This window comes from Vicia villosa, unplaced genomic scaffold, assembly GCF_029867415.1.
Source record: "Vicia villosa cultivar HV-30 ecotype Madison, WI unplaced genomic scaffold, Vvil1.0 ctg.001971F_1_1, whole genome shotgun sequence".
Lineage (NCBI taxonomy): Eukaryota > Viridiplantae > Streptophyta > Magnoliopsida > Fabales > Fabaceae > Vicia > Vicia villosa.
In genome coordinates, this window is record NW_026705797.1 from 195,096 (window position 1) to 208,953 (window position 13,858).

Below are 13,858 nucleotides of genomic sequence, written 5' to 3' on the forward strand. Positions count from 1 at the left end.
TTTGGAGGACTAGCGGTTGTTTACCGGAAATCACCGTAAACAAATTGGCACGCCCAGTGGGACGGTGTCAAACAGGTTGTTATTAATTGATTGTTTTGTTTTGTCTAGAAATTATCAAGACCTTGTATGAACCTTAGGAACGGTAAATTAACCAACAGTGCACAGCCGATTCCTAAACGAAGGTACAACAAGAAAATGGTCAATGTGGCTAGTGGAGGGGGAGATCAAGATCCCCCACAGGGGTCAGGAACAGTAGCGGCAACTTCTACGCTCGTTTCAACTTCTACTCAAGGAGCGCAGGATATACCAGGTTCGACAGGATCTGCACCCATAGGTAGTTCCCAGGCTATATCCGAAAATACATCAGGGACAATAGGGGCTGTTCTAGTCTCGAGTTCGACTATCGTGCCTCCACTCACAGGCGCAAGCGAGATACTACCTTTCTCGACAAATGCTGCAAGTCAATTATTTACCCCAGGACCATCATCATCCGCTTTAGAAAGTTGGAGACCCAACAACCCATATGGAATGCCATACTCATACATGGAAGGATTACGAGGAGCAGGGCCCACAGACACTGCACCTAACCCAACGGCGTTTTCGCCTAATGTCGGTTCGATAGGTCAAAGCGCACAAAACAATGGCTTCTCTGCCCAAATACCTTCCCTAACCACCAGTAGTCAAGCGGCATTTCGACAGGAAATGGGTGCAAGTAACCATGATATGTTAGGGGTCCTTGCTAGAGAATTGGGGTCGATCTTTAATCCATTAGCAACAAACATTGCCAGGACTAACTAAGATAATGTAGAAACATATAAAAAAATATCGTCACAAATAGGACGAATGGCGGATTTCTTAGGAGTCCCGCAAAATAGGCGAAGAAACAACCAATCAACCTATCAAGAAGGGGACCCAGTTCTAGAACAAATTCGAAACGCAGTTCCGCCACCTAGGCCAGCGCCAGTCGAACGAAATCAAGTGGTAGATTTATAAATTCAAAATCAAATGACTAACGTTGGTCGACAAGCAATTCCCCAACAACAGCCTAGAGTAGTTGTAGTGGGAAGAGACGAACATCCTGACGAAGTTGTGCATAGGGTTAGAGGAGACAATTTGGCAACAGAAAACAATCTCACTGCCATGATAGAAAGAATATTGGCTAATAATGGCCTTAATACTGGACTTCGACGTCCAAACTACACGTCCCCCATACCCGAATATATTATGCAAACAGAATTACCAAGAGGTACCAAGGTACCCAAATTTAGGAAGTTTTCAGGGGACACTAGTGAATCAACGGTGGAACACATAGCCAGATATTTGACGAAAGCGGGGGATCTAGCAGGGAACGAGGATTTGAGAATTAAATACTTCCCTAGTTCGCTAACAAAAAATGCTTTTGTTTGGTTCACTACCTTACCCCCAAATTCCATAGACGCATGGGCACACTTGGAGAGATTATTCCATGAACAATTCTACATGGGTCAAACCAAGATAAGTCTGAAAGAATTGGCTAGCATCAAGAGGAAGTTCACGGAGCCTATAGATTATTACTTAAACAGGTTCCGTTTGTTGAAATCAAGATGCTTCACGGTTTTCCCAGAGCATAAATTAGTCGAAATGGCTGCGGGCGGTCTAGATTATTCAATTAGAAAGAAACTAGATACCCAATACCTAAGGGAAATGGCCCAATTGGAAGACAGGGTTCGACAAGTCGAACGACTAAAAGCAGAAAAGGCTAGAGCAAATAAAAGTTACAAGAAGGAGAGAGTAGCATACATTGAAGCTGAAGACGTTGACGGCGAATCTTTCGAAGATTCATACAGCGGGGAAGAGGTCGAAATAGATCTAGCAGAATTAAAAGAAGCACCGCCTTATTCTTGCAAATTGCTCACCCCTGCTAATGGAAAAAATCCAGTAGAGAATGATAAAAGTGATAGATTTCCTAAGAAAACTTATACATTTGACGTCACTAAATGTGACGAAATATTTGATTTGTTAGTAAAACATGGCCAGATGATAGTGCCTCCTAATTCCAAAATTCCTCCATTAGAACAACGGAAGAAACGAGGCTTTTGCAAATATCATGGTTTTTAGGCCATAAAACCTCACAGTGTTTTCTTTTCAAGGATCTAATTCAGAATGCTATCAGGGATGGACGTCTGAAATTGGCTGATAAAACCAAGAATCATATGAAGGTTGACACAGACCCTTTGAATGTTGCTGACACTAACCTGTGTGAACCACTTGACGTCAACATGGTGGAAGTATCTGAAATTGATGTTGCTAAATCAGAGATAATTTCAACTGGAAAGCAGGCTACTGAAAGCCTAAATGACAATACAGTCTTCAATACTGATATTGAAGAATCCTTTGATGCAGAGATGACTGAAGATCTGAAAGGGAAACTAGCGAGGCCATTGAAGACCTCGGGGCGAAACTTCAGCAGATACAGATTTCTGATGCTCCTCCGGCAGTTGTTAACATGGTCAATGTTAGGCGGCCTTTGTCTGAAATAGAAGAACTAGAAAAGTGGCTGATAAGGGAGAAAGAAAACATTGAAATCCCACCAAGAGGGGAGAGTCTGAAAGATTATCTCTGGAATTGTTATGAGAAAAATGGTGGAAAAATGCTGATGTGCCCAAGGTGTTCAATTATGCTAAATCGAAGGGTTCAAGCTAATTTTGAGAGGGCCCTACGAGAAAGAATGGAACAACCCTGGAGAGGAGGAAACCTATTGCTAAAGGTATACCCAAGGACTGAAGAAAGCTTAGTAGGTTTCTTGGTCAGATGTCACAAAGAAAACACTGAGGTTGTATTGTGTCCCAGATGTGGAGCAGTCTATGACGAACTACTAGCACGATCATTCGAAAGAGTATATTTCTATATGGGTCGAGAAACTCAGGGACTTCGTCCTAACATGTAGTATGTGTTCGATAACTGGACCCCATCAAAGAGGCCTGACAGCCTGCATCCTAGAGCTCGAAGGGTCACATTCAAAATCCCTGCAAACATACCCAAGGATAGATGGATGCAAGTTGGTGCGAGGACCAACAAATGGAGAAGTTGGGACCAAGGGGGAAGAACTGCAATGGCATATAGGAAGCAATTCCAGACCTCAAATCGAGAGATGTACAGGTTAGAGAATTACAAAGGCAAAAATCCTATGTCTAGATCCCAATGGAGAAGGCACCAGAGGATGAAGAAGGCCCAAAGGGAATATAAACCAAAGGAGATTGGAGAGTCTAGTAGTAACCAAATCCCAACACAGGGGGTAAGGACAAGTAAACCTCCAGTGGAACGCAAGTTGTTCGATTCTGAAAATGAGAAAGAAGAAGAAAAGATGCATTCCAGCCCTTGGAAAGAAGACAATAGGATAACAAATGATTTCGACTCAGACGGAGTATCATCTATAAACTTCAATTGCAATGTTGTGTCAGTACTCCCTCATGAGTTTAACCAAGAAACAGAAGCTGAAGATTGTGAGGAAGCTGATGCGAAAGAGATGGCAAGACACAGACCTGTGTGTTATTGTATGCTAAACAATGGGGCAGTCAAAGAGCAGAATGCCTTCTTCGAGAGGCCTGATGAAGGTATGAGGAACCATCTAAAACCACTCTACATAAGGGCTAAGATCGAAAATCTTGGCATTAACAAAGTCCTAGTAGATGGGGGGGGGGGCAGCAGTGAACCTAATGCCCCAATACATGCTGAAGAGAATTGGTATGTTCGATACTGATATAAGGCCACATAACATGGTCTTGTCTAACTATGAAGGCAAAATAGGGCAAACTTTAGGAGTCATTCAAGTGAATTTAACTGTGGGTTCGGTCACAAGGCCAACGATGTTCATGGTGATACCAGGAAAGGTGAATTACAATCTTTTGCTAAGAAGAGAATGGATGCATGGAGTTGCTGCAGTGCCTTCGACAATGCATCAAAGATTATCCATTTGGAGGGAAGATGGTATAGTATAAAACATTGAAGGAGATCAGAGTTACTACATGGCCGAAGTTAATCAAGTCAATAAAACCAGTTTCGACAGGAACTTGGCAAACATAGGGCCTTGCCATGCTGCGGAAGATATATACACCCCAAATAAGAATGCTTTATACTATTTGTCTTTACACCCAAATGGATTCCAATGGAGTAGAGATATAATGGACGGTCCAGAAGATACCGCACCAATAGAGCATTTGCCAACAATACGGTCAACAGGTTGGGATGACGATGTTGATGATGTCTGAATCATCCTTCTTCGAAAGGATTTCGGCTTACATAGCCCAGAACAAAAGAAAGACGGCTCTCGAAGCTGAATTATCAAACATGACTGTCGATGCAATTCAAAGAGAGGCAGAAACGACGGGTTCTAGGATACATTTGATCCCTCAATCTCCTGAAGACACAGTTCAAGCTGAAAAGATCTCAGGTGAAGAGGTGAGTCAAAGGCTGGATGCAATCTACGATGAAGAACCTTTGGGATTCGAGAAAGACCTAATGGCGTCAAATATAAAGATGTTAGCCCAAGATCCACTCGAAGAAGTAAATCTTGGAGACGGAGATCAGAAGAGGGTAACATACGTCAGTGCAAAATTAGAGCCAATTTTGAAATTAAGAGTCATTGCGTTATTAAAAGAAAACAAAGATTGCTTCGCATGAGATTACGATGAGATGCCTGGTTTAGGGCGAGATTTGGTCGAATTAAAGCTGCCCATAAAGGAAGAAAAAATCCCATCAAGCAAACTCCTAGGAGGTTCGCACCGGAGATTCAATCGAAGATCAAAGCAGAGGTCGAGAGACTTCTACGTTGCAAGTTCATCAGAACTACAAGGTATGTTGAATGGAATGCTAATATTGTGCCGGTTATTAAAAAGAACGGTTCATTAAGAGTATGCATAGATTTTCGTGATCTGAATGCAGCAAGGCATAAGGATGAATATCCCATGCCTGTGGCAGAAATGCTAGTAGATTCAGCCACAGGCTTCGAATATCTAAGTATGTTGGATGGATATTCTAGATATAACCAGATCTTCATTGCAGAAGAAGATGTGTCCAAAACAGCTTTTCGTTGCCCAGGGGCAATAGGCACCTACGAATGGGTTGTAATGCCTTTTGGTCTAAAAAATGCTGGGGCAACTTATCAAAGAGAAATGAATTCTATATTCCATCATTTTATAGATACTTTCATGCAAGTATACATAGATGACATTGTTGTAATATTTGTTTCAGATTACAGTCATCTTGACCATCTGAGCCAATCATTCGAAAGAATGAGAAAACATGGCTTAAAGATGAATCCCCTTAAATGTGCTTTCTTTGTGCAGGCTGGATTTTTCCTGGGCTCGTAGTCCACAAAAAGGGAATAGAAATTAATCAGAATAAAACAAAGGCTATTATGGAAACAAAGCCTCCATCCACGAAGAAAGAACTACAGTCTTTACTAGGAAAGATAAACTTCTTAAGAAGATTTATCTCTAACTTGAGTGGACGCACGCAAGCTTTTTCCCCCTTACTTCGACTCAAGCAAGGAAGGTTTGAATGGCATGCTGAACATCAAAAAGCTTTTGAAAAAATCAAGCAATACTTGATGCATCCACCAATATTGTCTCCCCCAAATTGGAAGAAGCACATGCGCCTATATATTTCAGCTTCAGATAATACAATAGGTAGCATGTTAGCTCAAGAAGACGACAATGGCATCGAAAGAGCCATTTATTACTTAAGTAGAGTACTCAATGATGCAGAGACTAGGTATAGCGCAATAGAAAAACTCTGCCTTTGTTTATATTTCTCTTGTATCAAACTCAAGTATTATATAAAGCCAGTTGATGTTTATGTTTCGTCTCATTGTGATGTTATTGAACATATGCTATCAAAACCAATATTGCATAGTCGAATTGGCAAGTGGGCTTTGGCCCTTACTAAGTACTCTTTGATATTTCAACCCCTTAAGGCAATGAAAGGTCAGATCGTATTAGATTTCATTGTTGACCATGCAGTGGTTGAGAACCCTCAACAATATGTAGAATTGAAGCCTTGGAAGTTATACTTCGATGGTTCGACCCATAAAGAAGGAACCGGCGTTGGAATACTAATAACTTCTCCTGATAGAATTCCAACAAAGCTCAAGTACAAGATTGAAGGTCCCTTATGCTCCAACAACGAAGCTGAATACGAAGCACTGATCGTTGGACTTGAAGCTTTGCTAGAATTGGGGGCAACCAGAGTCAAAATTAAAGGAGATTCCGAACTAGTGATTAAGCAACTGACGAAGGAATACAAATGTATCAAAGAGAATTTGATCATGTATTTTGTCATAGCAAATAGGCTGCTTAAAAAATTCGAGTACGTGGAGTTAAATCACGTCTCAAGGTTGAATAATCAAGAAGCGAATGATTTGGCACAGTTAGCCTCAGGATACAGGGTATCAAAAGAAAAACTAGAAGAACTGATCGAAGTAAGAGGCAAAGCAATGGCCACCAAGCTTTCCCCAAGTGATCTAGAGAGCTCACAATTAGGTTTCGCTAACAAAGAGGAGTTTGAGGATTTAAATATAGACTCTTTAGCAGACACAGATTGGAGGAGTCCAATTGTAAACTATTTAAAAGACCCTTCAACAGACACGGATAGAAAGGTAAAGTATCGAGCCTTATCATACTTCCTGATGGGAAATGGATTGTTTAAGAAAACTCCTGAGGGAGTTTTGCTAAAGTGTCTGGGTGAAGCGGAAGCATATTTGGCTCTCTCAAATGTACATAGTGGAGCATGTGGTGCACACCAAGCGGGGCACAAAATGAAATGGCTTTTGTTTCGATATGGAATGTATTGGCCCTCTATGTTAAAAGATTGCATAGAAATTGCAAAAGGATGTCAAGAATGTCAAGAATATGCAGGTATTCAACATGCTCCTACAAATGAATTAAGTTTAATAATAAAACCACGGCCTTTCAGAGGTTGGGCACTAGATTTAATTGTGGAAATTCACCCCAAGTCTTCTAAAGGTCAAAGATATATCCTAGTAGGAATAGACTACTTCACAAAATGGGTCGAAGCGATACCACTTGAAAATGTGGATCAGGAGGCTGTGATTGAGTCTATTCAAAGACACATTATATACAGATTCGGAATCCCGGAAAGTATAACCATAGATCAAGGATCAGTGTTTACTGGGCGAAAGATGCAAGATTTCGCCAAAGAAATGGGGTTCAAGTTGTTTACCTCTACACCCTACTACGCTCAGGCAAATGGACAAGTTGAAGCAGCAAATAAGATAATAATTGGTCTCATAAAGAAACACGTAGGGAAAAAACCTAAGAGTTGGCATAAAATTTGGACCAAGCACTTTGGGCCTGTCGAACGTCGCCAAAAGAAGCTACAAACACTACACCTTTCCAATTGACGTTCGGACATGATGCAGTGATCCTAGTTGAGATATACTTGCAATCAGTCTGGATCCAAAGACAGGCAGAAATTCCTCCAAACACGTATTGGGAATTGATGGTGAACGAATTAGTGGATTTGGACGAAGACAGACTTCGAGCGTTGGAGATGATAAAAAGACAAAAAGAAAGGGTGTCTAAAGCATACAATAAAAAGGTGAAAGGTAAAACATTTATTAATAATAACTTAGTTTGGAAAGTTATCTTACCTATAGATCGAAAGAATCAGGTTTTAGGCAAATGGTCCCCACACTAGGAAGGACCCTTTCGAATCTTAAAAGTATTCTCAAATAACGCTTATGAGATAGAAGAGTTGGCAGAAGATCGCAGGATCTTAAGAGTGAACGGGAAGTATCTAAAAAGATACAAACCAAGCATGCACGAAGTAAAAATTGCAAAAAAGTAGATATTTAAAGTATGCTACATAGGCCAAAATGGTTGAACAAGCACCAAAATGGCTCCGTGTCCAAGCAAGATATATGGTAAATAAAGTAAGAAGACAGAGCAATTTCAAAATATATTTAGTTACGATTAGAAGAGTACATTCATTTTGGAAAATTGTGTTTCCACGAACAACAAGGGCTACAAAAATAGAAGCATACTAGAGGCTATCAAAAGGAGCATTCAAAATTATGAACAATAAAACTAAGACCTATAACACCTCCATCAAAGCCTCAAACAATGCACCCTCTAGTTGATCCTTTGTTCTATACCTTCCAAGGACAGCAGGGGCAAGCTTTCTGCTTCGAAGAGATCTAGGGATCCTTCCATACTTATTCTTCTCACTATGCCTTTTTTGAGAAACATGTAGGACAGCAACCTTCCATAAGGAAGACATGTCACTATGCCTTGACTAGAGGAAGCCATAGCAACATCTTCGACAAGTTTCTTGAAGATCAGCAATGGAAAGTTGATTTTCCTTCCCCGGAGAGCACAGAGTATGAACTCCAGATCTTCCATCATGATGCTGTCTTGATCATGGTTTCGTGGACGAAAGTTGCCCACTAAAAGTTGGTGCCAAATCTTAAAGATCTTAGCGCTAAAGGGATCATTAGTCATGAGGGCCCTCAAGACATCAGAGGTAGTCATGTTAATGATGTCATCATCAAACGCTTCTCCAAGATTATCAAACCTCAGTAGTTCAGAGATAGTTGAGAGAGTAATGGTAATATGAGCCCTTCGAACCTGAGACACAATGGTAGTTCTCCCTTCTGGATCTATGCGGAGGGACGCAAACATCCAGAAGTATGCCAGCATGTTAGGATAAACGGACCCCTCTAGGATTCCCTGGTAAAACTGGAGTTGTTGGTTGGCAAAGAGTGCGCCAACATTGATGCGGTTCTCATCGAACTCTTCCACAGAGAGTTTGAATTCCTTTTTGATGCAGGACCTGATGGTAGCATAAGTTAAAGGTTGCGCCATTTTGAGGAAGAGAGTACAAGGGGTTTTTCAAATTCTGTATTTGAAAGAGTATAAGGGGAAGAAAGGAAACATTGATAAGAGTTTGGTGAGAGAATGAAGGAATGAGTAGAATTCTAAGCCTTATATAGAGTACGTTGGCCATAAAAGAAAGGTTTATCTTTTAAGTGTAGATTGGACCGCATTTGGTTTCCCCAAGAGAAGTTATGAAGTTCGCCGTTTCCCGCCTTGGAAGTTGAAGTGCAATCATTTTAGAAACTGATACACGCACGTCCCAAAGTAGACGTTTTGAAAAGTGATGTCATCATTTAATGATAGTTGCGGCTAAGGGAGTAGAAACGTCAAGTCTAGGCTTAAAGAGGCTGCGAGGAGTAATTATGCCACATAGATGCACTATCAAGGACATTATGACAGCTAGAAACAAATAATAAGTAAATTTTTGACAATTTAAGAATTGTTAAAATATTATTTATAATAGTTGCAAAAGATGACATATAGATAATTGGAAGGAAAAGTGTGCATAGATTCCTGGACTAATCTCCAATACATAGAGACAAAGTGCTAAATTCAAAAGATGTTACAGAAATTGGGACAGTTAGTAAAAGTCCTTAGGAAGACTATCTTTCATTTTGGCATATTGAGAAGCCCACAATGTCAAACGATGTTCGATTAGTGCTTTCTGTTTGTTCAATTCTTTGATCTCTGGCACTAACTTCTGCACCGCTTCGAGATGTTGAATTCCTGACTACGCCACTTCGTTCAACTCGTGCTGCTGATATCGTTTGATATCTTCTTGACGGGTTTTAGCGTTGCTTATTTTCTTTTCGAGACGTTTAATTTTCTGCTCCTAGGATTTGATGTTCGTCTCACAAGTTTCGTATTCTTCCTGGCGTTTTTTGTTCTCAAGCTCAAGGAGTCCTTGCGCAGAGTTTCAATAAGATTGGTCTCAAAGAGCTTTTCCTTTATTTGACGAAGGAGCGTTGGGATGTCATTCTCCTTACCACCGTCCGTCAAAGTAGTCGAAGAAGGCTCGAGCCGGATAGGCGAAATACCCTTAGCATTCATTATAGCCTTGAGAAAGCTTATGAGATTAGTCTCTTTGAGTTGTTCTAGTTCTTTAGGAGTAAGCACCGCAGTGGCCTGCTTCTAAGTAGCCACAGGAGTGACTATATTCCCAAGAGTCGAAGTTTCATTATTGCTGGGAGGAGGCGAATTAGAAGTTTCATCTGCATCTTCATGTTCAGAGATAATGTCTTCGCTCTCGATTGGTTGGTTGACTATGTTGCCACTATTTGAATTTTGTGGGATCTCTTCCATGTCTCCATCTCGATGGGTAAGTGGAGAAGAGTCATTCGAACGACTTTCCTCAGCATGCACAGGAGAGACGTTGGTCGTGATAGGTTTAGCATCTTCGAGAATTTCAGAAAGGGCGGGAGATTTATGTTGAGAGACACCTGTTACGTAAATCAAATTTTGTTAAGACAAGCCATCAAAAAGTTGTTTGTCAATCGAAGACACAAATGCATACCTTGAAGGTTGCCAAGATCAATGTTGAGGTTTAAAGTGTTGAGATCAGAAGTAGCGGTGCCCACGTCATCCTATATCGACAAAGTAAGAGATAAACTTGGTTGTTAATGTTAAGTATAAAAGGTGATTATGTTAGAAGGTCCAAGTACCTTGTTTGGGACATTATCTGGGCTCGAGTTATGGCTTTCCACAATAGGAATAGCACAAGCAACCTTTAAAGGTGATTCATCAGAAGATATCTTATCACTCGATGAGGTGAGTTTCGAAGTTCCATATGCCTTTTCTTTAGTTAAAGGAATAGTAGCTTTTTGTCTTTTCTTCGCTGCTTGTCTGGTACGAGGAGGAGATTTATCTTCATCATCTGAAACATTGGTGGGAGAGACTTTCCGCTTTGAAGGGGTCGGAGGCTTCAAACTCTGGAAATGCACAGTAATTAAAGTAAGTAATATTCTTAAAATTACATAAGTCAGAATGTAAGGTATTAATATACCGTGAGTTTTTTGCCAGTAGTGACGGAGTCACTCCCACTTGTCTTGGTGCTTTTCGAAGCTCCAGCGCCTTTCTGTGCAGGGGCTTCCTTGATGCTTTTCTTTCGAGTAACGGCTGTGAACAAAATAGGAATCAGTATTTCAGTGAAGAAGGAAAAGTTAGTCGAAGGATTGTCTAAACCCCAACCTTCAGGTATTGGAGTCAAGACACGAACGTGCTCAAGACCTATATGGAGATGTCCTTTGAAAGTATTCATGGTATGTGTAATACGGTGAACTGACTTTATTTTCTATAAGCAACAATGTTGCGGTGAGCAAGAGTCGCCACCGACTTTTATTTTATCCAACTAGGAAAGGCATAAAAGAACAGGAAAGACCTTCTTTGAAAAGAGATTGAGTTCGGGGGGTAGGTTATGAAGAGGGAAGGTGTAAGCACCCTTTTCATCCGTAGTTGTCTACGGGCTCTTAATTGCTTAGCTCACTTTGTTTGTTTGAAATGTTTGAAAGGTGTCGTGTGTGTTTAGAAAAACAATTTAATTTTGAGAACGTCTAAAAAGACAATGTTAGAAAACAAGGTGTGAAATGTATTTTACTTGAATTGATTATGAGCAAGCACTTAAGAGTTCCTACCCTAAGTTCGTAAGGTCATTCCCATACTTTAAATTTTTCCTTGGGCGATAGTACTATCCAAACCATTTGATGGTAGGTAGTCCTATTCATTGGATGTGCGGGTCATCGAAGGGTCATCGAATCGTCATAGGGGCTATCCATACCATAAAGAGGGTAGGAAGTCCTATGCGACGTGAATAGTCATTTAGGCAACCAGTAAGGATACCTTAGCAATCCGAAGGGACTATCATCATTTACCGAAGGCAACTCGAGGGACAAGATCATTTCATCGTAGGCAACTCGAAGGGACTATGATCTTTATTTCGAAGGGACAATGATGATTTTTAATTGTAGGCAACATGTGCTAAGGCATCCCTACGCTCGAAGGGACTTGGCTATTGAATCGAAAGGCATCAGAAGAGGGGAAACCCTAGAGGTGAGTGTGTGTAGCAATCATGTGTTCAGATTCAGATATTTATCTTTGAGTTATGATTAGCTAGCGATTGATTGATTATCTTGTCACTCCCTATTTACTAACCACGCAGTTAATATATTTGCAGAAAAATAAAGTGCGGAATTTAAATCCTACGCTATTACAGAGCTTCGGGAATGGGGGGTACATAACCAAAAATTGGGGGATGCAAAAAAGTAAAAGTGCGAAAAAATAAAGGCCCTAATTACTATTACATGAAAAATTTACTTGCGACCTATACATATTCTAGAATGTAAATGACGGAAAATAAATAAATAACATAGTTTAAATAATAGGGAGAAATTAAATAAAGATAGAAATTAAATAGCAGAATTTAAATAATTAAATCAATAGCAAAATTAAATAAACAACCATGCGCCAATCATAGAATATGGGATGAGGAAGAAGATCGCGAGAATTGGGAAAGAATTGATGTTCGAAAATAAGCGAGATAAAAATCTAAGTTTAAAAGTTACTACCAAAATAAAACCTAATTACTAAGTTAATTGAAAGTATTGTAAAAAAACCCTAAATTAGATATTAATCCTAAAAACTAAATTAATTCATTTTATTAAAAAAAGTTTGATTTAAAAAGGATTTGTAAATATAATAAAAAGGAAAAGAGTAAAAAACTAATCATATAGATAAATATAAAAATAATCTAAAAACCTGGAATTTGGATCTGGTGCTACTGGTCCTTGAGGGTGTACGGTGGGGCATCACGTCTGGGACGTTGGATCTGTGTCACTAGAGATCTACTGGCGGCAATTTGAAGGTCTACCATGGGTCCTTCTATCACGCGCGCACCTAATCTGCTAGCAAGTAAATTCAGAAAAAATATTGAAACATACCTGGGATCGAACCCAGGTTCTATAGGACACATGCACGCAATGATATCCAATTAAGCTGCGCAAGGTTAGTTGTTAATCTTATCCATCTAACAAAATAAATAAAAGAAAAAAAAAGTTAGTGGGGAATAAAAAGAAAAGTCAGAACGGGCCCACTGCCTTGCGTTTCCACCAATGGGACGGAGAGAGATTCATTAAAAGGGTTTGACTGACCAATGGCAAGCGTTCTTCATTGGAAAGAGAAACCTGGAAGTTTGACCGACCAATAGCGCTGTGTGGATTGTCCACGAATACAGTCACCATCTCCACTATACCACTATTCATCTTCTTCTCCAGGATACCTGCGGATTCTGTCGTGGAAATAGCTGCAGTTTTTCTTGCGATTTTCCCTTCGATTTTCTGCAAAGTTCAAGAGCATACAAAACGGTGTTAGACAAATATCGTGAGTGCCCAGATCCACTAAAGCTAACCTCCTGAATCCAACTATGGCCTTGGTTTGATCTGAAAACAAACGTATCATGCAATCCGAGTGTTTTCTTTCTTTTTGCCCTAGCATGGTGTCTCACGTTATTCACGCTAAAACTTCGAAACAAGGGCATCATCCTGTCCTAAATAGCACCAAAGACTCAACCATACCATTAGTTCCCATTAAACACGACCCAAAAGTAAAAATATGAAAGATGAAAATGTGCATGAAGTTGTTAATGGTGGTACCTGAATCTCACGCATGCTTTAAGGCTTACCCATACTTGGACTTACCTTGTGACGGTTCAGAAGTGGAATGATACCTCTCTTTACCTCTGGATTGCCTTGAGCGAAGGAAACTAGTTTGCCCTAACCTTTGAAAGTTTTTTTATGAAAATTTTGTTAGGGTTTTAAGACTGCAAACCCCTGTCCTCAATGGCTGAGTTATAGAGGAATATGTAGTGATTGAATTTAGCGTTAGAAGTTTGGAGGAAATCAAATATTTGATTGAAAAAGAATCCAAAGAAAATCTGATTGATTTTTTTGCATGAAAACTTGCCAAACTGGTATCAAATATTTCCAATTTTTTCT